Here is a 22,862-nt window from a genome sequence, read left to right on the forward strand (position 1 = left end):
CTCACACCGCAACTTGCAAAATCTTTTCTCATCCAAGGGCTTAGTGAAGATACCTGCCAGTTGATCATCAGTCTTCACATGGTCGATGAGGATATTGCCCTTGAGGACATGGTCCCGAAGAAAATGATGACGAATTTGGATGTGCTTAGTCTTCGAGTGATGTACTGGGTTGTATGCAATCTTGATTGCACTCTCATTGTCGCAGTAGAGGGGCACATTCTTCATGTTGATGTCGTAGTCCTTGAGGGTTTGCTTCATCCATAGTAATTGAGCACAACATGAACCAGCAGCAATGTACTCAGCTTCGGCAGTGGAGAGTGATACGCAGTTCTGCTTCTTTGAGGACCAGCAGACTAGTGATCTTCCGAGGAAATGGCATGTGCCAGAAGTTGACTTGAGATCCACACGGTCACCAGCATAGTCAGAATCAGAATACCCTACCAGGTGAAGATTTGAGCCCTTGGGATACCATAATCCTAGTGTTGGTGTGTGAGCTAAGTATCGAAGAATATGCTTCACAACCTTATGGTGTGATTCCTTCGGTTTTGCTTGAAAACGTGCACACATGCAAACACTAAGCATTATATCTGGCCTAGATGCACATAGATACAATAAAGAGCCAATCATAGAGCGATATACCTGCTGATCGAAATCTTTACCATTTTCATCAGTGCCGAGGTGGCCGTTGGTAGGCATTGGAGTCTTGGCACCTTTACATTCATGCATGTCGAATTTCCTCAGAACATCCTTGAGGTATTTCTCCTGTGATATGAAGATTCCATTGCGTTGTTGACGAATTTGAAGACCTAAGAAGAATTTTAGCTCCCCCATCATAGACATCTGATATTATTCACTCATCATGTAAGCAAATTCATCACTGTATCGTTTGTCAGTACAGCCAAATATGATATCATCGACATATATTTGACACACAAATAGCTCATTATCATAGGATTTAGTGAAAAGAGTTGGATCGAGTGAACCAGGTTTGAAGCCTTTCTTCATGAGGAATTCCGTCAATGTATCATACCATGCCCGAGGGGCTTGCTTGAGACCATAGAGAGCCTTTTTGAGTTTGAAGACTTTGTATGGATTCTTTGGATCCTCAAAACCTTGGGGCTGAGCAACATAGACTTCTTCCTCAAGCTTACCATTGAGGAATGCACTTTTCACATCCATTTGATATAAGATGATGTTATGATGATTAGCATAAGCAAGTAGTATTCGAATAGCTTCAAGTCTAGCAACAGGTGCAAAAGTTTCATCGAAATCTATTCCTTCAACCTGGGTGTAGCCTTGGGCTACAAGTCGTGCCTTGTTCCTCACCGCTTGACCGTCCTCATCTTGCTTGTTTCGGAAAATCCACTTGGTGCCGATGATTTTGTGCTTGCGAGGATCTGGTCGTTTGACGAGCTCCCATACGTCATTCAGCTTGAATTGAAGAAGTTTGTCTTGCATAGCTTGGATCCACTCCGGTACCAGAAAAGCCTCGGCAACTTTTGAGGGTTCTGTGATGGATACAAAGGAAAAATGCCCACAAAAGTTAACTAAGTGTGAAGCTTTTGAGCGAGTGAGAGGACCTGGCGCGTTGATGTCGTTGAGGATTTTGTCAAGTTCTACTTCATTTGCAATCCTCGGATGAGCTGGTTGAGGATTTCGTCTGGGCTGAGGAAGTGGTTCTGGTGCAATTTCCTCAGGAGCATCTTCTTGATTTTCATCAGTGATGGGGATCGTTTCTTCACCAATTTCCTTGGTGGGGACAATGTCTTCAGTAGGTTTGAGCTTTATTGCTTCCTCAGGAGACAACTTATCTGGATCAGAAGGCAATTGCTCTCTTTGCGAGCCATTAGTTTCATCGAACCGCACATCTAGAGTCTCAACAACTTTGTTGTGATAGTTGTTGAAGACTCTGTAGGTGTGCGAGTCCTTTCCATAACCGAGCATAAAACCTTCATGTGCCTTAGGTGCAAATTTTGAGCTATGGTGAGGATCTCTAATCCAACATTTTGCACCGAAGACTTTGAAATAACTTACATTGGGTTTCTTATCAGTGAGGAGTTCATATGAGGTTTTCTTGAGGAATTTGTAAACATATACCCTGTTGATGATATGGCATGCAGTGTTGATTGCTTCAGGCCAAAAGCGACGAGGAGTCTGATATTCTTCAAGCATAGTTCTTGCCATCTCAACGAGAGTCCTATTCTTCCTTTTGACGACACCATTCTGCAGAGGAGTATAAGGAGCAGATAATTCGTGAGTAATACCAAGTTCATCAAGATAATCATCAAGACCAGTGTTTTTGAACTCTGTTCCATTATCACTCGTGATATGTTTGATCTTGATGCCAAAGTTCGTCGAGGCCCTTGAAGAAAATCGTTTGAAGATTTCCTGCACTTCAGTTTTATACACTATGATATGCACCCATGTATATCTGGAATAATCATCAACTATGACGAAGCCATATAAAGATGCTGCATTGGTTAGTGTGGCATAGTGAGTAGGTCCAAATAGATCCATATGAAGCAATTCGAAGGGACGAGTAGTGGTCATGATAGTCTTCGAGGGATGCTTGGATCTGGTCATTTTCCCAAATTCACATGCACCGTAGAGATGATCCTTGAGGAATTTGACTAATTCGATGCCGATGACATGCTTCTTCTTCGCGAGCGTGTGCAAATTCCTCATGCGTGCATGACCTAGTCTTCGGTGCCACAACCATCCTTCTGAGGTTTTTGCTAGTAAGCAAGTGGCTGGTTGAGGACCTGTAGAGAAATCAACAATGTACAAATCCCCTCTTCTTACACCTTCGAAGACTTTGGATTTGTCAGATTCCATGATGACTACACATCTATATCTACCAAAGATAACAATCATATCAAGATCACAAAGCATCAAGACTGACATGAGGTTAAAACCAAGGGATTCAACAAGCATCACTTTGTCCATATGCCTATCCTTGGAAATAGCCACTTTGCCAAGTCCCAATACCTTGCTTTTACCTTTGTCAGCATATGTGATTTGCTTCAGAGGTGATGGAGTTAGTGGCATATTCATCAGCAAGCTTTTATCACCAGTCATGTGATGTGTGCAGCTACTATCAAGAACCCACTCAGTGTTCTTGGGTTTGTCATCCTGGAGATGAATTAGTACAACTTACCATCTCATATGCTTCAGATTTGAAGAATATGATATCAATTTCATCAGATAAGAATTTCAACACAACAGAATTATAAGGACGTGTGAAATATTTCTATTTCATCAACATTAGCTTGCATCCTATCAAGCATTTCCTCAAGTCTCCAGCAAATTCTTCAGATGATGATTTTCATCTCGAGACCTGACGTGCAGAAGTGATTAGTTCGATTTCTTCACCACCCACATATGAAGGGGTGCCAAAGCATTCATCATCCTGCGAGCACCATATGAGAAAGGTGGCATTGAAGCTAATGCACTTCTCTTAACAGTAGGGGGGTTAAAGTACTCATATGAATATGCAGAGAACTGGTTTGAGGATTTACGAACATAATGATTTGAAGAGTAGCGCTCATATTCGTATTCCTTGTAGTTTCCTTGTATGTTAGACGCATTAGCACGGGTACGAGCATAGTTTTGACCAGTTGAGGATTTTGATCCTCTTGAAGACTTTGGTCCTCCTGAGAATTTTGATCTGGGGTTCAGATTCTTCATTGGTGGTGTCATGAGGACATTCACCTGAAGATTTTCAAGACAAATTTTAGGAACCCAGCTTTTCCTCAAGGGAGGGCCATTCCTGCAGTTAGTTCCAACATATCGAGCAAATACTTCACCAGATTGATTTTTGAACAGTTTGTAGTTGGAGTCAAATGACTCATCTGAGGAATAGGATAATTCACATGAAAAGCCAGTTAGATTAGATGGATGAAAAGGAGGTCTAGTAGCAGCAACCCATGAGGTTTTGGGATACTGCTCAGATTTCCAATAAGATCCATCAGCATTTAATTTCCACTCAAAGGCAATTCCTTCTTTCCTCGGGTTCCTGTTCAATATCTGCTTTTTGAGCACATCACAAAAAGTTTGAGGTCCTTTGAGGCTTTTGTATATGCCCGTCACATACAATTCCTTCAACCCTGCATTTTCATCAGTAACATTTGTGTTTTCCTCAAGTGGGGAAATAAACACTACAGGTGCAGTTGAAGAATTTGCAGCAATAGAAGAATTTGATGATTCTAGTGAAGAATTAGTAGTTTCACGTTCAATGCATTTAAGATATGGGGGAATGAATTCAGCTTGAGCAACGTTGATCTGTTGATCTAGTAATGAATCATTTTCCATACGAAGATCATCATGAGAAATCCTCAGCTTCTCTAGATCAAGCTTCCTTTGAAGAAATTCATAGGAAAGTTTCTCATGATCGGCGAGGAGTGTATCATAACGATCTTGAAGATTATCAAATCTAGACTGAAGACTTTTCACATCTTCAGTGAGGATTTGGGTAAGATTCATTTCATCAATCAACAAATCATCACTTCTATCTAGCAGTTTCTGAAGCTTTTCCACGGCAGTTTGTTGTTTAGTGGCAATGATAGCAAGTTTACTGTAACTGGGTTTTTTATAATCATCAGGTTCACAGTCACTTGAATCAGAGGAGGAAGCATCATTCGGTACCTTTGAACCTTTTGCCATGAAGCAATAGGTTGGAGCGAAGTCATTAGCATAGTCATCAGTGTGGATGGTGTTATCATCTTCTTCAAGGTTGAAGATTGACTTGCTGACGAAGGTGGTTGCCAGTGCAAGACTAGCCTGTCCGGATTCTGAGTCTTCATCAGAACCCTCTTCTTCATTAGATTCCTCTGATTCTGCCTCGGAATCCATTTCCTTGCCAATAAGTGCCCGAGCCTTTCTGAAACTAGTCTTCTTGTGCGATGAGGGCTTTGAAGATGAGGATTTTGAAGATTTCTTCTTCTTCTTCGAGTCATCAGAACTGTCATCGTTTTATTTATTCTTCTTTGATTCCTTTCCCCAACGAGGACAGTCAGCAATGTAATGACCTGATTTCTTACACTTGTGGCAGGTTCTTTTCTTGTAGTCCTCAGATGAAGATTCTGATTTCCTCATGTCTCTTCTTGAAGATTTACCGAACTGGCCACGTCGTGTAAACCTCTAGAATTTCCTCACGAGCATTGCAAGCTCCTGTCGAAATTCTTCAGGGTCACCAATGCTGTCATCCGAATCTTCTTCTTCAGATGAGGAAATTGCTCTAGCCTTCAGTGCACGTGGTCTAGAATAGCTTGGTCCATATAGATCTTTCTTTTCTTCTAGCTGGAATTCATGAGTATTTATCCTTTCGAGTATATCGGCTGGATCAAGCATCTTGTAGTCTGGTCTTTCTTGAATCATTAGAACTAAAGTATCAAATGAAGAATCCAAAGATCTCAGCAGTTTCCTCACAACTTCGTGATCAGCAATGTCTCGAGCTCCTAGTGCTTGCAGTTCATTTGATATGTCAGTGAGGCGATCAAAGGTGTCTTGGCAGCTTTCATTGTCATGCCTCTTGAAGCGATTGCGAAGAATATCAACACGAGAGTCACGCTGGGTTGATACTCCTTCATTTACTTTGCACAGTCTCTCCCAGATCAGTGTTGCAGAGCCCAAGGCACTCACTCTTCCAAACTGGCCTGGGCTCAGATGGCCACAGATGATATTCTTCGCTTGAGAATCGAGTTCCTTGAATTTCTTCACATCAGCAGCAGAGACACTAGCAGAGATGATGGGGACGCCATGTTCCACAATATACCAGAGATCATTATCAATAGCTTGTAGATGCCTTTGCATCTTGTTCTTCCAGAAGGGAAAGTTCTTTCCTTCGAAGGTAGGACATGCTGCAGTCACCTTAAACATGCCTGCAGTCGACATAACTAAAACTCCAGGTGGTTAAACCAAAATCACACAGAACAAGGGAGTACCTTGCTCTGATACCAATTGAAAGTGCGTTATATCGACTAGAGGGGTGGTGAATAGGAGATTTTTAGAATTTCATCATTGAGGAAATTCCTTTTAAGGAATTCCTCACTGATGACTAACTTACAACGGAAACAGTAAAGGATCAGAAGTGCAAAGTTTCACAACAGCAGCTTTTCAGAGTGAGGAATGTGAAAATAGATTGCACAGTGAGCACGCACGCAGAAAACAGATGAGGATTAACAAGCGTGAAGAATTTAGGGTTGAGGAATTTCAGAGAAAGTCTTCAGCAAATTCTTCAAACAATAGCAGTGGAAGTCATCAAAAAATAATCTCAGGAAAGTAAGGAGTTGAGGAATTAGAACCCGTTTCACAGCGAAGACAGTAGTTGATGACCCAGTTCCAACTGCTGTGACAGTCGTACATCCGGTTTGGAGCAGCTTGGTATTGAAACCAAAGGACACATAGTCCCAGGACACACAGTACCTACCTTGTTCTCCTTGGGCTAAGAACACACAGTCCTCGCCCAAGACTTGTGGTAAGTCTTGAGGGCAGACTTCCAAACCCTCACAAACTTGGTCACCCGGCGATCCACAATTGACTGCTGGAAAGCTCTAGACCATGACGCCTAACCGTCTGGAGGATGCACAGTCCTGAAAGGTAAAAGGCTTCAGTCCCACACAGGAACAACTTCTTCAGTGATGCTCAATCACTAGGTTTGGTTTGTAGTTTCGGTGTATGGGGTAATTCCTCACTGATGAATTACTCTCGAAGACTCTGAGGAATTTGGGTTGCTCTTATGACAAGTGTCAGTTCCTAACCGAGCATCCAACCAACTAATGGTTGTGGGGGGCGGCTATTTATAGCCTGGGAGCATCCCGACATGTTTTGACACTAATGCCCTTAAATAATATGACCATTGGTGTGGATAAGACCAATGATGTGGCGTGGCTATCGAAACGGTCGGAACCCTCAACTGTGAGAGTCCTCATGTCACTCGTATTCCTCACTTGAGGCTTTTGGTAGGATTAGGCTTGGGTTGAGCATCATGAGGAAATTCATTCCAAAGTGTAACTTCGACCCCCTTTAACAATACGGTGTTCCTATTACTCAAGTGTGAAGAAAATAAAACAGAAAGAGTAAACCTTCATGCTTCAAAGTCTTCAGAATGATTTTCTTCAGGACACACCGAATTCCTCAGTTTCAATATCTTTATGAGGAATATCAATATACATTTTTAGGGGTCGATATTCATCAAATATATCAAACTCCTCAGTGACTTATAGATCCTGTGTAAACTCATAAACACATTAGATACTTAACCTATAAGTCTTCAAACCACCAAAATCACTAAGGGGCATTAGATGCACTTACAGGATGTGAACATAATATCTTCCACCAAGTAATCCAACAAGCATCAACTACAAGATGTAATCAACACTAGTAGCAACCCATATGTACCAATCTGAGGTGTTGAGACAAAGATTGAACACACGTGACGAACTAGGGTTGGAGATGAGATGGTGTTGGTGAAGATGTTGATGAAGATTGGCCCTCGTGCGAAGAAGGAAGCATTGGTGATCACGATGGCTTTGATTTCCCCCTCCGAGAGGGGAATTCCCCTCGCAGAATCTCTCTACGCGACAGCAAAAGGGCATTTTATCAGGTTTCCGCCTCGAGACGGCGGCGCTTCGTCCCAAAAGATAACTTATGTTTTTTTTCTAGGTAAAACACACCATATAGGAGAAGATGGTCGCCAGAGGGTCGGCTGAGGCCCCACAAGCCATCAGGGCACGACAAGGGGGGCACACACTCTTGGCTTGTGCCCAGCTGGTGGCCACTCTCCGATATATTTTTGGCCCAGAAATTCTCAAATATTTCAGAAAAATTCTCTGTAAAGTTTCAGGTCATTTGGAGCAAGTTGATTTTCCTACCTTTTTCTCAATTTCATGGTCGAGCATTCCAGTTTACAGATATTTACCTCTCCGTGATGTACCTTGCATATTTAGAGAAAAAATGCATAAGAATTGTATGGTAATAATGGATAATGGACAAGATGAACACAAATATCAATACTAATTCATGATGCACAATGAGCATATCAACTCCCCTAAGCTTAGACCTCGCTTGTCCTCAAGCGAAAGCCGAGCACGAAAATAGTGACCACATGATTTGAGAGAGAGAGAGAGGTGTCAATAAAAACAAAATACAAGCATGAGAGCAACATGAATATTAGCATAGGAGCAAGTATTTCATCATATAACTTCTCATAAACAAGTGACAAACCATTCACGCCTATTGGAGTATGAAGCATAAACTTTACTTATAGTCAATAAACCATATTCTCACTTATTGGGGCAATCATTATTCATCATTCTTCAGGGGACAGTCTATGTAAGAGCTTTCTTTTTGGCAAGTTCACATACTCAACTATCATTTAATCTTCCATGATTGCTCACACTCGAGGCATATTTTTGGATCTCATGTTTCCATAGGACACATAGGAAGCTAGGGGCTTATTGGTTCTCCACCCAACTTATTTACCTCTAGGATAATGTCAACCATAATGAATCATGATTATCTACATCCTCTTGGATATATAAGTTTGAATCTTTCGTCAACACATGGTGCTTGCTACTATAGGATTAATAGGTTGGAATAGGGGTAAACTTTATTGACTCATGCAGAGAGTTAAACCCCTGAAAGTAAAATATAGGCCCTGATGGGGTCATAGTCCTAGGGTAGGGTCATAGGCCTGTCCTACAGGTCCTACCCAAGGACTACCCCACGCAAGGGACATGACCTTAAGTATGCCCGACTGTATTAAGGTGCCCCCATCATCCAGTCGGTAACGGGCCCAGAATCATCCAGTCGGAGACTAAGACTCGGAGGACACCGGACCTACCGACTGGATACACTCGGTGCGTCGTAACCTCCCTGGAGGGAAACTGCCGTACGTTTCCGGGTGCATTAACTAGCATTTATAGCATACGTTACCTGTAACACATGCATTCAATCGCCACTACTCCACCCTTGAATCAGAACCGTTGTGGAGGGCAGCGCACTCTATATAAGCCGCCCTCCCCCACTGGTAAAAGGGTTAGAAAAACATTGTACTCCATATTACACTCGGTAACAAGCTCCAAGAGCACTGAGGAGTAGGGCTATTACCTCCACCGTAGAGGGGCCTGAACTCATACAACCTCGCCGTAGCTAAGACTCTGCCCATCTCATTCGTACCCTACACATCTACTGTCAGGCTTATACCCACGACAGTTGGCGCCCACCGTGGGGCAGGCGTCTAAGCGACTTCCGGTGAGTTTGCAACTACTTCCTTTCGTCATGTCGTCCGGTGGAGGTTCGAGCATGGGTCACCAGATCCTCTTCGGCGCTCTCTCCTTCGTCGTCGATGATTCGGCGTGGCTTCGGGATGCACCTCTCGACGTCGAGGCGCTTCCCCATCGCGGGGCCACGCACTTCCGTGCTGGCACTCGCGACGTTCTTCTTCTCCAACAATCGGCTCCATTGCCGGCTTGCACCTTCGTCACGCGTCGCAGCAGGCGATCGCGCAGTCCGCGTCTACAACGTTGGGTGCAGCATGCCCGAGCGCGCCAGTTCGCGTCCTCTCAGGTGGCAGTCCTGGAGTCTGTTGTAGTCGCCCCACGCTCCCAGTGCTCGGACTCGGTTCCGACTGAGCTTCCTACCGAGTACGTGGGTCGTGGGCCTGCAGCAGAAGTACACATGGCCAACTCCCATGAAGATCCTCGTCAAGCCGACCGAGGTGAAGTTGGCGAAGCATCCGGTGTGCGTCGTCCGCCTCGTCGTTCTGCCAGCCGACACACTCGGCGGAGCAACGTGGAGGTGTTCCGCACACCTCTCCTCAACCTAGCCGCGGCTGCCCAGATTGCCGATTCCCTCCAGCCGACTGACTCAGAGGCAGGAAGGGGAATCGAACAAATCCGATCCCTGTTGCGCACGGCGCAGCAGCAGAATTCGGCAGTCTCCCAGTCACACAATCGGATCCACAATAGTTCCGTCCATGCAAACACGCATAGATCGGTTCACAACCCTGGATCTCATCAGTACCGCCGTCGTTCACGCACTCCTCTGCGGGGTGGGCCCTACGGGTCCCGGCATCATGATGATCGGCATTCAGTCGGCGACACTTACGACCCAAGACCCGACGCAAGGGGCCGAATCGCTCAGCGAAGAGTCGACAGGGTCGAGCCCACCGCGATGGCCGCGATATGGACCGTCCGAGTGGAAGCAGGGCCATCGTATCTGGCCCCGAGTGTTTTAGTCGAGCCATCTGCTCGGCTGATATCCCGCCCAACTTCCGATTGGCTGCGGGAATCGGTAAATTCTCAGGAGAGTCCAAGCCCGAAACATGGCTAGACGACTACCGAGTGGCAGTCCAGATCGGAGGAGGAGACGACCATGTCGCTATGAAGCACCTCCCTCTGATGCTCGACGGCTCGGCCCGAGCTTGGCTGAACCAGTTGGCCCCCTCAAGCATTTACAGTTGGGCAGATCTAGCCCGAGTGTTCATCAGAACCTTCGAAGGAACGTGCAAGCGCCCTGCGGGTCTTGTGGAGCTTCAACACTGTGTCCAGAAGCCGAATGAGCCCTTGCGCGACTTCATCCAGCGATGGACGACTCTTTACCACACGGTGGAGAACGTCACCGAGCATCAAGCAGTCTGCGCCTTCAAGGCAGGCGTGCGGTACAGGGAGCTGTACTTGAAGTTTGGTCGAACCGGCGACATCTCCATGAGCAAGATGATGGAGATAGCAACTCGCTATGCAAATGGCGAAGAAGAGGACCGCATCCGGAGCGGTAAACACAAGACAGTCGGCGATGCCGACGGAGGTAACACTCGGAAGCAGAAACCGAAGGTTCCGCCCACACCGCAAGCAGAAGCTGCAGCTGTAACCAGCGCCAAATTCAAGGGCAAAGGGAAAGCGCAGTTCACCCCCAAGAAAAAGCCTTTCAACAATCCCATCCTGGACCAGCCTTGTCCAATCCATACGAAGATGGATGAGGAAGGTAACCCCATATACGCAAAGCACACCACTCGGCAGTGCCGTCTCCTGATCCAGAGTTTCAGCGAAGGGCAGCCGAGTGAGAAGAATCCTGAACAGGATGAGGAGGACAAGGAGGATCCGTTCCCCCAAGTCCATGCAACCCTCATGATCTTCGCTGACGTCGAAAGCAAGAGTCGACTGAAGCTAGTAAACAGAGAAGTCAACATGGCCGTTCCGACTGCCCCCAAGTTTCTCAAATGGTCTCAGACTGCGATTACCTTCGATCAGTCGGATCATCCAACACATGTCCCCACCCCAGGAAGGCAGGCTCTGGTCGTCGACCCGGTGGTGGAAGGGGTCCGACTGCGCAAAGTCCTAATGGACAGCGGCAACGGGTTGAATATTATGTACGCTGACACTCTCAAGGGGATGGGCATTCCGATGTCCAGACTCAGCGAGAGCAATATGTAGTTCCACGGAGTCGTCCCAGGGCGGAAGGCCAAATCACTCGGCCAGATCGCATTGGAGGTCATCTTTGGCTCCGACAAGAACTTTCGCAAGGAGAAGCTCATATTCGAGGTGGTGGACTTCCAGAGCGCTTACCATGCAATTCTGGGCCGCCCGGCATATGTGAGTTTCATGGCACGACCGTGTTATGTGTACTTGAAGTTGAAAATGCCCGGTCCAAAAGGCGTTATCACCATCACCGGCAACCGCCAGCGAGCTGAGGAGTGTCTGCAAGAGGGGTCGAGGATCGCCGACCAGCAGATGGCGGTACTCGAGCTCTAAGAGTACAAGAAGACATTCGACCCTGCCGACTTGATGCGCTCGAAGAAGCCAGCTTCTGAGTCCGCGTTCCAGTCGGCGGGAGAGACTAAGAAGGTCAACATCCACCCGACGGACGAGTCTGCCGCCCCGACAAACATCTCCACCACCCTGGATCCCAAATAGGAAGCCGAGCTCACCCAATTCCTCCATGAGAACTGGGACATCTTCGCATGGAAGCCATCTGACATGCCGGGTGTACCTAGGGAGTTGGCTGAGCACCGACTGCATGTGGATCCCGCTGCTCGGCCCGTCCGAGAGCGCCTGCGCCGGTCCGCCGCGCACAAAAGGAAGGCAATCGAAGAATAGGTGGCTAAGCTGCTAGCTGCCAGATTCATTCACGAGGTTCACCACTCCGAGTGGCTCGCCAATGTAGTCATGGTGCCCAAGAAGGACAAGTCACTCCGAATGTGCATTGACTTCAAGCACCTCAATAAGGTCTGCCCGAAAGACCATTTTCCGCTCCCCCGCATAGATCAAATTGTCGATTCGACTGCGGGGTGCGAGCGTTTATCATTTCTTGATGCCTACTCGGGTTATCATCAGATCCGTCTGTATGGTCCCGATGAGTTGAAAACAGCTTTCATCACCCCGTTTGGGTGCTTCTGCTACATCACCATGCCTTTCGGTCTGAAGAATGCAGGAGCTACCTTTATGCGCATGATCCAAAAATGTCTCCCCGACCAGATCGGTCGCAATGTGGAGGCATACATGGATGATATCGTAGTCAAGTCCCGCAAAGGTTCCGACCTGCTGACTGACTTGGCAGAAACATTCGCCAACCTTCGTAGGTACGATATCAAGCTAAATCCTGCCAAGTGTTCATTCGGTGTTCCCAGCGGAAAGTTACTCGTTTCTTCATTTCCGAACGAGGGATCGATGTTAACCCCGAAAAGATCGGGACCATCGTCCGAATGGAGAGGCCGGTCAGAATACACGATGTTCAACGACTCACAGGTTGCTTAGCAGCTTTGAGCAGGTTCATCAGTCGACTCGGCGAAAAAGCACTTTCTCTGTACCGACTCATGAAGAAATCAGATACCTTCGAGTGGACAGACGAAGCCCAAGTCGCGTTCGACGACCTCAAAGTCCTACTTTCCACCCACCCGGTTCTTACTGCTCCGCTCAGTAAAGAGCCCCTTCTTCTGTATATCGCGGCTACAAATCAAGTCGTCAGTACTGTTCTTACAGTCGAGCGAGAAGAAGAAGGCAAAGCATACAAAGTTCAGCGGCCAGTGTACTACGTCTCCGAAGTCCTGACACCTTCCAAGCAGAGGCCGAGTGGCGAAGTGGGCGATGGAGATGCTGTACTGTGACATCAAGTTCGAGGCCAAGAAAGCTATTAAGTCTCAAGCCCTGGCTGACTTTATAGCAGAATGGGTAGAACAACAGCAACCGACTCACATCTACTCGGCTCATTGGACAATGTTCTTCGATGGGTCTAAGATGTTGAATGGATCCGGCGCTGGCGTTGTGATCGTATCACCAAAGGGTGACAAGCTCAAGTATGTGCTTTAGATACACTTTGATTCCTCTAACAATGAGGTAGAGTATGAAGCTCTTCTCTACGGATTGCGCATGGCCATCTCACTCGGCGTCCGTCGCCTGATGGTCTACGGCGATTCAGACTTGGTGGTCAACCAAGTGATGAAAGAGTGGGACGTAAGGAACCCCACTATGACAACCTACTGCAATGCAGTCAGGAAGCTGGAGAAGAAGTTTGAAGGTCTAGAACTTCATCATGTTCCAAGACTGAAGAACCAAGCGGCGGACGAGTTGGCGAAGCTCGGATCCACTCGGAGACCCGTCCCGAGTGATGTCTCCCTCGAGCACCTCCATCTTCCTTCAGTCAAAGAAGATCCCTTCACGGAAGAGCCAGTACAACCCAAGAGCGCAACAGACCCGACTGAAGTCGATGTGCCTGCTATGGTTGATCTGGTCACAGAGATTCTGGTAATCATTCCCGATTGGACTGTGCAGAAGATGAAGTCCAAGCCCGAAAAATAGTTCGCAGGTCGAAGGCATTCACTGTCATTGACGGTCAATTGTATAAGGAGAGTGTTTCAGGCGTTCTCCAACGTTGCATTTCCCCAGAGGAAGGGCAGTTGATCCTAGAGGATATCCACTCAGGAACCTGTGGCCATCATGCTTCTTCAAGAGCAATCATCGCCAAGGCGTTCAGGGCTGGATTCTTCTGGCTGCAGGCTAACGAAATGGCCAAAGCTATGGTCGATCGATGCGAAGGCTGTCAGTTCTACTCCAACAAGTCCCACAAGCCAACATCTGCACTAAAGACAATCTCACTTGTGTGGCCGTTTGCAGTTTGGGGATTAGACATAGTCGGACCATTCAAGACAGGCCAAGGAGGCTACACACATCTGTTGGTGGCAGTCGACAAGTTTACAAAGTGGATAGAAGCCAAGCCCATCAAGAAACTCGACGCTTCCACAGCCGTGAAGTTTGTCAGAGACATCATCTCCAGATTCGGAGTGCCTCACAGCATAATCAAGGACAATGGGACAAACTTCGACTCGGACAGATTTAAAGGTTTCTGCGCGAGTCAAGGTATCCGAGTGGATTTTGCTTCCGTAGCACATCCGCAATCCAATGGACAAGCTGAGCGCGCAAATGGACTTATCCTTCAAGGTTTGAAGCCTCGACTCTTGCGAGAGATAGGACATGCTGCTGGTGCATGGGTAATCGAGTTACCTTCAGTACTTTGGGGCCTCCGCACCACTCCGAACAGATCAACAGGGCGATCACCGTTCTTCCTCGTCTATGGAGCAGAAGCGGTCCTTCCGAGTGACCTGCTTCACAATGCCCTGCGAGTCGAACTCTTCTCCGAAGCCGAAGCAGAACAAGCAAGGCAATATGGAGTCGATCTTCTAGAGGAGGAGCGTGAGATGGCACTTACTCGCTCAACAATTTATCAGCAAGATCTGCGACGTTTTCACGCACGACATGTCAGAAGCCGCACGTTCCAGGCCGGCGATTTGGTGCTCCCAGTGGATCAGCAAAGACCACACAAGTTGGCTCCGGCCTGGGAAGGTCCTTTCATCATTTCAAAGGTGCTGAACAACGGGGCATACAGACTCTACAACATTCAGAAGGAGACCGACGAACCCCGCGCGTGGAACGGGGACCTCCTCAAGCGTTTTTATACATGATCGCCGACTGAAGCAGTGTAACGAACAAATTTTGGAGAAATAATATACAGCAGATTCAATTTCTTTTGCAGATTCAGAGTCCTTCCGTGGTTGCAGACTATGGTCACAAAAAAAAACTTAGTTGCGATCCCGAATCGTCTAAGTAACATCTATCTCCGAGTGTGCACTTCACGTCGCACTCGGGGGCTTAGCTGCGATCCTGCATCGCCTAAGTATTAACTTCCTCCGAGTGTGCACTTTACGTCACACTCGGGGACTTAGCTGCGATCCTGCATCGCCTAAGTATTAACTTCCTCCGAGTGTGCACTTCACGTCGCACTCGGGGGGCTTAGCTGCGATCCTGCATCACCTAAGTATTAACTTCTTCCGAGTGTGCACTTTACGTCACACTCGGGGACTTAGCTGCGATCCTGCATCGCCTAAGTAGTAACTTCTTCCGAGTGTGCACTTTACGTCACACTCGGGGACTTAGCTGCGATCCTGCATCGCCTAAGTATTAACTTCCTCCGAGTGTGCACTTCACGTTGCACTCGGGGGGCTTAGCTGCGATCCTGCATCGCCTAAGTATTAACTTCTTCCGAGTGTGCACTTTACGTCACACTCGGGGACTTAGCTGCGATCCTGCATCGCCTAAGTAGTAACTTCTTCCGAGTGTGCACTTTACGTCACACTCGGGGACTTAGCTGCGATCCTGCATCGCTTAAGTATTAACTTCTTCCGAGTGTGCACTTTACGTCACACTCGGGGACTTAGCTGCGATCCTGCATCGCCTAAGTATTAACTTCCTCCGAGTGTGCACTTTACGTCACACTCGGGGACTTAGCTGCGATCCTGCATCGCCTAAGTATTAACTTCTTCCGAGTGCGCATTTTACGTCACACTCGGGGGCTTAGCTGCGATCCTGCATCGCCTAAGTATTAACTTCCTCCGAGTGTGCACTTTACGTCACACTCGGGGGCTTAGTTGCGATCCTGCATTGCCTAAGTATTAACTTCTTCCGAGTGTGCACTTTACGTCACACTCGGGGCCTTAGCTACGATCCTGCATCGCCTAAGTATTAACTTCTTCCGAGTGTGCACTTTACGTCACACTCAGGGACTTAGCTGCGATCCTGCATCGCCTAAGTATGAACTTCCTCCGAGTGTGCACTTTACGTCACACTCGGGGACTTAGCTGCGATCTTGCATCGCCTAAGTATTAACTTCTTCCGAGTGCGCACTTTACGTCACACTCGGGGGCTTAGCTGCGATCCTGCATCGCCTAAGTATTAACTTCCTCCGAGTGTGCACTTTATGTCACACTCGGGGGCTTAGCTACGATCCTGCATCGCCTAAGTATTAGCTTCTTCCGAGTGTGCACTTTACCTCACACTCGGGGACTTAGCTGCGATCCTGCATCGCCTAAGTATTAATTCCTCCGAGTGTGCACTTTACGTCACACTCGGGGACTTAGCTGCGATCCTGCATCGCCTAAGTATTAATTCCTCCGAGTGTGCACTTTACGTCACACTCGGAGGCTTAGCTGCGATCCTGCATCGCCTAAGTATTAGCTTCTTCCGAGTGTGCACTTTACGTCACACTCGGAGACTTAGCTGCGATCCTGCATCGCCTAAGTATTAATTCCTCCGAGTGTGCACTTTACGTCACACTCGGAGGCTTAGGTGCGATCCTGCATTGCCTAAGTATTAGCTTCTTCCGAGTGTGCACTTTAGGTCACACTCGGAGGCTTAGCTGCGATCCTGCATCGCCTAAGTATTAGCTTCTTTCGAGTGTGCACTTTACGTCACACTCGGGGACTTAGCTGTGATCCTGCATCGCCTAAGTACTAATCTTCCTTCGAGTGTGCACTTCACGTCACACTCGAGGACTTAGCTGCGATCCTGCATCGCCTAAGTACTAATCGCTCCTCCGAATGTACACTATACGTTACACTCGAGAACTTAGCACTGATCATGAATCACCTAAGTCCTAATATTCTACGAGTACACATTAACTGTTCAATTCCAAACAGCATTCAAGCAAAAGAATAAGTGTTTTCGTTGTGACTCCAACAGTCTAGACACGATAACAGACTCGGTGCGGATCAAGCTTACCCGCACCGATCTAAAAGTATGACGGCCAACAGAAGTGGCCAGAATATCGTACAGGCAAACACTCGGCATACCGAGGATAAAGTTCGATCATGAATCAGCTGGGCCCGCGTCAGGACTGGAGGGTTCCACAAAGGTATCCAGGTCGACTCCATCAGCAATGCGGGTCGCAGTCTCCAGGAATGTCTCCATGAAGTCTTCAAATTGAAGCTTCTTCGTGTTGGCGACTTTCAAGGCTTTCAGCTTATCTTCCCGCACTTCTTTGCAATGGACTCGGACCAAGGACAACGCCACATCAGCACCGCAACGCGCTGCCGATTTCTTCCAAGATTGCACTCGGGCCGGAATCTCCCCCAGTCGCCCCAACAGAGTCTCCATCTTCTCCCGCGACTCGTCTTCCGGCCAAAGCTCCTTCTCAATGCGGCCGAAGATTTCTCTCAGTCGGTTGATGAACGGACCCACTTTGCCTACGCGGATATGAGCCCGGAGTAGATTCCGGTTGGCGTCCTTGCTGAGTGGCACATTGACCTTCATGGATCGTTCCACGGCCGCCGCTTCCGCTTCAGCGTCACCACAAAAATCTGCAACAAACGAGCAAATATAATTTACAAACCAAGTGTTCGTCACAAGATACAACCACTCGACAAATCATCAGACTTACTAGCCAGACGACTCATCATTTGGACAGCCCAGTCGTTCACATACTTCTCCTGAGCTGTCCATCGTTTATTCTGAGCAGCCATTTGATCGTACACTTCGGTCCTCTGTTTCTTCAGCCTCTCCACCTCCGCCACCAACGCCCTGTTTGCCTCCAATGCTTCCTCCAAGCCTTCAAGGTTTCATAAGCGTTCCCCATCTCACAAGTTTTCTACAAAACGAAACAAAGGGTTATCAGCAACTTTCTCAATACACACTACGTTCTTCAGACCCCTGCCGACGCAAGCAGTCGACAGCGGTCTCGGGGACTACACCCAGTGGGTTCACTAAGAGTGACCCCACTGGCATGCACCTCAAGCAGGTCTGCCCTATTGAGGTGCATGTTTTCACCTACGCCTCCGAGGCTAAAGCTACTCCACCTGTGTGCAGTTTACTCTAGGGAACTCTTACCGCAAGAGTGCTCCGACTGCAGTAAGTACTTGCACTCAGAAATCTTGTCTACGGGCACGACAAAAATAAAGACCAAATGTATAAAGACAACTGTCGGTGCAAGCACTCGACAGAAGTCTCGGGGACTACACCCACTGGGTTCACTCGGAGTGAACCCATTGCAAACAACAGACTACGACAACACCCAGTGGGTTACAAAAGAAAAGTAAGTACTTACTAGACTACTTACTCGGATGTCGTCGCGCAGCTGCAAGCTCCGCTGGTACAAAGCCGCAACGGAGTCATAAGCCTTCTTGGCCTCCCCGGTCATCAGCTCCGCTTGGATCATGGCTCCCTTGGCCGCTCCCACCTGCTCCTTTGGGACACACCGAATGCTGAATTCAACATTCGACGAACCGGGAATCGTAGGAAGATCCTGGGGCATCCCAAGATTCTCCCCAGTCAGTTCGTCCCCCACCGGCACTGGTTCGGTCGGTGGAGGCACTTCAGTCGGCGGAGCGTCAGCGGCAGGGGCAGCAGCAGGAGGAGCAGCCTCAAGGACAGGCTCCACGACAGGCTCCGCGGCCGGGTCGGCTCTCCCTTGCCCGTCTTCGTCCGGGTGAATCGCCCCTAACAAGCCGAATAGCATGATGATTCAGAAAAAGAAAAGGATAGTACAATATACAGGAATAAAACACATGACTCTCCTACAACATACCCGGCTGGGATGAGACGACGTTGTCTGTGTCCATGGGGTCATCCCCTTGGCGGACCGGAGAGGTTGTAGAAGTGGCGACCCTGTCAAGTGAAGCCCATTCGACTTGTAAAGCGGGAGTTCACTCGGATAACATAAAAAGCCGAGAGTTGGATTCGCTTACATGGATGTGACGGGGATGGCAACCCTCATGCGTGGCAGAGCCCTCTAAGGTTTGGGCCCACTCGGTTTGGGCGCCCTGGGAGATTGGCCTGCAGGCTCAGCGGGGGCGTCCCTGGACCTCTTCGTGCCTCGAGCACCCGGGACCGCCGGAGCAGTAGGTAGAGCACTCGACAACGCGGGGGGAGCCGAAGAGACAACAGGCTCGTGTCGACGCTTACTCCGCTGTTCTGGCGGTGGAGGCGGAGAGTTGCGCTCTTCGTCTTCTTCCTCCTCCTCGCTGTCCTCCTCCTCCGACTCCCTACTGTCGGAGACATATTCAGCGCTCTCCACGCTCCCCTCCTGGCTACCTTCTTCCTCCTCCTCCTCCGGATCCCCGTTCGAGACAGGGGAGGACCAGTTGGTCCATTCCTACATGAGATTCAGTCGGAAACATTAAGCATCACACGAGGATATAAATGAACGACTGAAATCAAAACAGTTCGATATATTCGGCTAATGCTACTCACTTGATTCGGTGGCGGGTTGTCCGCGCTGTAAGGCACCACTCGGCGAGCTCCTTTAGGGTTCTCGCAAGGTCCTGTGATTTGGAGCACTATCGAGGTCACCTTCTCCTCGAGTATGCCCACCGCGACGGTCCGAGTGGAATCCTCGGGCCCTGTGTAGAGCCACATAGCATGGTGGCGAGCTTGTAGAGGCTGGATCCGCCGACCGATGAAGACTTCCAACAGGTCAATACCAGTGACCCCCCTCCTGACAACATCCGCGAGTGCCTCGACCAAAGGCTGGATGTCATTCCTCTCGGCTTTCGAGAGGGCGAGTTGCTTGGGTGGAGCAGGGTGGTCTAGACTAAATGGAGGCAGCCCAGTCGACGCGTTCGGACAGGCTATGTCCTGGCAGTAGAACCACGTCGACTGTCAGTTCTAACCGACTCGTTCAACTGGAGAGCAGGGTAGCTACTCCGACTCTTTTTCTGAAACCCTAAACCCCCGCAGAGCTGGAGGAGATGCGTCTTGTCATCCAACTGACTAAGACGTTTGATGGTTTGAGAGCGGGCGGAGAAGATATGTTTGAATAAACCCCAATGAGAGGGACAACCGATAAAGCATTCGCACAGAACAATGAAGGCAGAAAGGTGGGCAATGGCATTCGGAGGGAAGTGATGGAGTTGAGCACCAAAATGATTCATGATGCCTTTGAAGAAGGGGTGCGGGGGGAGAGAAAAACCTCTGTGAACATGGCTGAGGAGCAAGACGCGCTCCCCCTCCCGTGGTGCCGGCTCAATCTCGTCGTCCACCGGCAACCTCCAAGACTTATGCACGAGCTGGCCGTGCTCTACCAGCTCCAGCAGGTCCCCCTCCGTCACTGTGGAGGGGAGAAAGTCTCCCTGGATCCATCCCGCTGGCAATGGCCGCTGCCGCCACTGAGCAGCCGCCGCCTTGCCCTTCTTATTCCTTGCCTCCATCTTGCTTGTCTGGCCCTTGGTCATGGCGGTGATGGCGAGCTTTCGAGAAGGATGGGAAGGGAAAGGTGTATGAGCGCAAGAGATGGCGAGGAAGATGGAGCAAGCGAGAGCAGAGGATTCGGCGAGCGTAACCGAAGGGTCTCATCGGCCAGAGTTAAATAGAACACCGACTGGGTCGCTGGCGAGCGGGCCCGAAATCTGATCCGCCCAACCAGCCGCGGCGATATCGGCGGAAGAGTTGAAGGCGCGAGGATCGAGGAGTCAGTCGCTACTCGAGCGCGCTGACGTCGCCCCCGCGAAGCGCGCGGAACCCGAAATTTGAGATCCCGGAAAATCCGCCGCTGTCAGTTGACCGGTCATGTCAAAAGATGCCGCGAAGGCACTCGGTTCCCGACAGTCCGTTCCGCAGAACACATTCACTCGGATCATTGGCCAGGAGAGATAGAATGGATAGAGGCAAGCAACGCCCAAGCCGAACCTAGTCCAGTCGGATCTGAGCATCGAGCACTGCTGTTGCGTTTCAACCCCAATCCATTCGGGGACTAATGATGGGGTCATAGTCCTAGGGTAGGGTCATAGGCCTGTCCTACAGGTCCTACCCAAGGACTACCCCACGCAAGGGACATGACCTTAAGTATGCCCGACTGTATTAAGGTGCCCCCATCATCCAGTCGGTAACGGGCCCAGAATCATCCAGTCGGAGACTAAGACTCGGAGGACACCGGACCTACCGACTGGATACACTCGGTGCGTCGTAACCTCCCTGGAGGGAAACTGCCGTACGTTTCCGGGTGCATTAACTAGCATTTATAGCATACGTTACCTGTAACGCATGCATTCAATCGCCACTACTCCACCCTTGAATCAGAACCGTTGTGGAGGGCAGCACACTCTATATAAGCCGCCCTCCCCCACTGGTAAAAGGGTTAGAAAAACATTGTACTCCATATTACACTCGGTAACAAGCTCCAAGAGCACTGAGACGTAGGGCTATTACCTCCACCGTAGAGGGGCCTGAACTCATACAACCTCGCCATAGCTAAGACTCTGCCCATCTCATTCGTACCCTACACATCTACTGTCAGGCTTATACCCACGACATGCCCTTCATAGATGTGTGAACTCTTAATGCAAAGGAACATCACTTTATGTTGCCCCTTATGATAGAAAACTTTATTATGCGCCCTATCGCTTTTATTTCTTTGCCATCACAAGACGTACAAAGCTTATTTTCCCTTTCAATAAAAGATCATACATATTTAGGAGCAATTTGTATTGCGTGATGCACAACTGACTTGAAGGATCTTACTCAATCCATAGATAGGTATTGTGGACTCTCATGGCAAGAAACTGGGTTTCAAGGTTATGGATGCACAAGTAGTATCACTACTTAGTGCAGAATTTTTGGGCTAGTAAAGGATCTAAAGCAAGCATCACATGTTGAAGGATCCAAGACCTTATAACTTCTATGTGAATATAAACTACCATGATCATTACATTGTCTTCCATGTCCAACATCAACACTTGATCATTATATAATATTTGATGAAGGCTCACAATCACAAAAGATGTCCAGGATAGTGTATTTATGTGTGAGTCTCCTGTCCTCTATCATAATCTTGCTTAGATTGCAACAATGAGTAATACTATGCTTCTAGTGAGAGAGCACATGATCTTTATTTTTCATTTTATGGTCAGGCTCTCATGATGTGTGCCCACGGGTAAATCACAAAAACTCAATTAATCTTTATTATATATCTCGCATACTCGATTACAAGGATAGATGGAACTCAAAGCAAAAATTCGAAGCAAAGCAAATCTGAAATTTATTTCTCTAAATCACGAAACTATTGGAGATATTCCCTAGAGCTAGAGGCAATAATAAAGTAGTTATTATCATATTTCCTTGTTCATGACAACCGTTTATTATCTATGCTATAATTGTATTGATTGGAAACTCAAATACATGTGTGGGTACATAGACAACAGAATGTCCCTAGTATGCCTCTAGTGTAGTAGCTCGTTGATCAAAGATGGTTAAGGTTTCCTAGCCATAGACATGAGTTGTCACTTGATAATGGGATCACATCATTAGGAGAACTAGATGACACCCCGCGTGTTGCTGTAGGAATAGTAGCAATAACTTTTCATTGGGCTTACACATGCACAGTAGGCACAACAAAGAAGGAATGTCAGAAGACTACATCAATATGAAAAAAGCTGATAAGGGGAGCAGCACAATGCTGAAACCTGACATGGGTCATAGAAAAGATATATTTTTCTTAGGAAGAGTACACCAGATATTTATGCAACATTTTAAAATTGAAATCGACCGGAGCGGCAAAGCACACCTGCAATACATGAATCTTGACAAGGAGAAAAGCATGAGCACCCA

The sequence above is a fragment of the Hordeum vulgare genome, chromosome 7H (genome assembly GCF_904849725.1).
Source record: "Hordeum vulgare subsp. vulgare chromosome 7H, MorexV3_pseudomolecules_assembly, whole genome shotgun sequence".
NCBI lineage: Eukaryota > Viridiplantae > Streptophyta > Magnoliopsida > Poales > Poaceae > Hordeum > Hordeum vulgare.